The sequence below is a fragment of the Colobus angolensis genome, unplaced genomic scaffold (genome assembly GCF_000951035.1).
Source record: "Colobus angolensis palliatus isolate OR3802 unplaced genomic scaffold, Cang.pa_1.0 Scaffold151, whole genome shotgun sequence".
Lineage (NCBI taxonomy): Eukaryota > Metazoa > Chordata > Mammalia > Primates > Cercopithecidae > Colobus > Colobus angolensis.
In genome coordinates, this window is record NW_012114611.1 from 3,363,435 (window position 1) to 3,366,846 (window position 3,412).

Genomic DNA, 3,412 nt, shown 5'->3' on the forward strand with positions numbered 1-3,412 from the left:
TGAGCAGCTGGGACCACCGGCACACTCAGCTAATTTTTTTGTGTTTTGTAAAGATGGGGTCCCTCTATGTTGCCTCGGTTAGTCCTGAACTCCTGACGTGAAGCAATCCCCCTCTCTTCCTCCCAAGCCTTGGCCTCTCAAAGTGCTGGGGTTACAGGTGTGAGCCACCGTGCCTGGCCACCAATTTGTTTTGACTAAATGCAGAATGTAGCATTTGTCCCTCTTTATATTTATCTGATTTGATTCTCCCGTATTGGCTTACTTGAATGTTTTGAATCCTCATTTTGTCATACAGTATTCTGACCATCCCTCCTGCTCTTGCATCTTCCAAAACCTAGGTCTGCTTACCACATTCAGAGTTGACTGAGACCGAGCCAAAGGCTGTGTCCTCTTGCAGGTTAACATTAGCGCATGAACCGAAGCTCTTTGGTTCAGTTGTTCAAGACCTCACTAATAAGGAAGGGAAGAGGGTGGGTAATGAGAGATTGAGCCTCAGGTGAGGGGAGGCATTGGAAAGACTCAGGTACCACAGGAATGTGGAGAACTTGTCAATGCTGCCACAGCCCCTCCCTCCTCAGGACTCAACAGCCTCACTCCAAGTCTGAACAGACTCTAAGAATTAGACAGATCTGAGCCAAGGGTCACAGATCCAGGGTTATTTGATCTAGGGGATGCATGGAGGGGTGGATCAAGTATCAGATTTCAAGCTGAATTGTTCTGCAAATTGTTTGAGCTGGTCTCTGGAAAGGAAGGCATGACCTCCTGGATACTGGTTGCTGAGAGGAGGAAGGCAGAAAGAAGCTCCCGTGAGCTCCTGGGGGTAGTGGGCAGAGCTCCCCTTAGACATCCAGACCTTGGTGTTGAATGGAAAATTCACACATAGCCTGGTTGACAGCCCTTATTTAGCTACATAGGGCCTCCCCACTGCACTCTTCACTTGCATTCAGAAGCCTACTGGGTCTCTGGAAAAGCCCGTGCCACCCCGAACCTATCCCAAATCCTAGCTGGGCATGGTGGCTCATGCCTGTAATCCCAACACTTTGGGAGGCCGGGGCAGGAGGATTACTTGAGGCCAGGAGTTCAAGACCAGCCTGGGCAACATAGAGAGACAGCATTTCTACAAACAAATTTTAAAAATAAATTAGCTGGGCCTGGTGGCTTGTGCCTATAGTCCTAGCTACCTGGGGGGCCAAGGTGGGAGAACTGCCTAAGCCCGGGAGGTTGAGGCTGCAATGAGCCATGATCGCACCACTGCACTCCAGCCTGGGCAATAGAGCGAGAGCCTATCTCAAAAAACAACAAAAACAAAACAATCCTGCAGACACCTGTGAACATCTGTGGCAGCCGGCATGGGGCTAGGGCTGAAGTGAGGGCAGGTGCCCCAACTCTGTCAGCTCCTGACTACCATTTCCCCATTTGCCTACTAGGCCGGCCAGATAGATCAAGCGGCCTATCAGAAAGGGCTTGGTCCTCTACGCCACTGGCCCAGCCTGGCAAGGACTGTGAGCCCCAGGTTAAATGTGCCGGGGAAATGCTCCTGGTATCCTTTCTGCTTCCCCCAGCCCCACTGATTTCCATGTCTTTCCCTCTCCTACCCAGGAACCCCCGGAGAGGGACAGGGAGGGGATTGTGGAGGCCCTGGGTGATAAAGTAGGGATGGGGGAGAAGTGATAACGGGGGTGGGGGAGAAGCCAGCTGCACTTCCTCCCTGATAGGGACCCCACCCCAAGGGGCTCCTGCCTCTGCTGTGTTCACAGGAAGGACTGGAGGTGGTAGAGGAGTGGATGGGGAGGGCGGTGGGCAGGATATCAGTGGCTTCTGCAATCCTTTGTCTTGGGAGATGACAGTTCATTATTTTGTCCTTCGGTTGTTCATTCATCAGCAAATGCTAACCACACTCCTCCTACCACTGCTGGCAGAGCTCTGGGCTGTGGGGGCCACGGAGGCAGATGGAGCTCAGTAGCTCTCCTGGTCTCCGCTCCACCCCACTCCTCAACCTTGAGGGAGGCAATGAGTGAATAAGAGATGAACTTTAAGAGCAGGTCATCGGAATCCTGATAGTGTCTCTTACTGACTCTGTAACCTTGGGGGAAATGTGTGAGCTCTCTGAGCCTCAGCTTTCTCATCTGTGAATGACAGTGTAGAGCTGGTAAAGATAACGGAAGGAAGGCTTGCAGCACGCCGCAGGGCCCGGCCTTGTCTAGGGCAGCAGTGAAGAGCAGCAGAAGTGGCATCTAGCAGGAGCCGGACTTGAACCCTGGCACTCCCCTGAGTCGCTGTGGGACTGCTGGCTATTCGTCTCTCTTCTGTAAAGCAAAGAGAGTAATGGTACTTACTTCCTAGGTGTTGTGAGAACCACCTGAGCTACTATGTAGTATTTACAATTGCACTTGGCATGGAGTTTGGTGCTCAGTAAATGTTAACCTTTATTACTGTAATTTTCATCATCCTCTGGGGACCCTCTCCTCTAAAGAGATAACCTCTGACCTGATATTATCTTCCTTACAAGCAGCTCCTCCAACACATTCCAAGTCAGGGATAGACAGGGTAGAAGCGAGGACTCACAGGCGGACCCCTCTTGTGAAAGGCCAAGTTGGCCCTCAACCCAGCTCCAAGGATGGCAGACACACCCCTGGCCTGGCCCGTGGTGCCGACAACTCCGCTCACTCCCCCAGCTCCACGGTGGTGTGCTGGTGGGTAGTGCAGAGGACCTGAGGTCCGCCCCATTATCTCCTCCTGCAAAGCCTCCTCCACCCGTTAACCTCCAACCGAGATTATAGAGCCTCAACTGTCTCCAACTGCTCTGATTCAGGGATAAGGCTGGACCTTCGAGCCCATCAGCCCTGCAGTGTTGAGGAGAGGCTGCCTGGTTCCCTGGGAGCTGGGGAGCTGGTGAAGTTGGGCCATGGCAGAGGCAGGGGACACTCCCCTGCCCACCTGCCTGCCTGCTCTGGTGTTGCCTCCAGAGCTTGAGGAGAAAAGTGCTCCTCCTCTGGGGAGAGGCCTTCCTGGGTTCACTATGGCTCTCTTCTCCCACTTCTGTCTTTCCTGTCTACCTTGCTGGCTCCAGGCTGCTTCTGCCGTTTCTACTTCTCTCTCAGGCTGCTCTTCCCCCACCCCCAGAGCCTCAAAGCTGCACACCTGGCTCATCACATCAGATAACCCGACCACAGCAGCTCCCCTCACCCCAGCCCAACTCCCAGCAGCCCCCCAGCCCCCTTGCTCCTCACCCTCTTCCTCTCCTGCCACCCCCACCTTCTAGCTCCCTGACACACCTACACAGCCCTGGGGAGGGCCCTGGAGGGGAACCCCAAAGCCTTACTGGGTAATGAGGGTGTGAGAAGACAGCTTTTCCTACTCCCCAACACACACACACACACACACACACACACACACACACACACACACACAC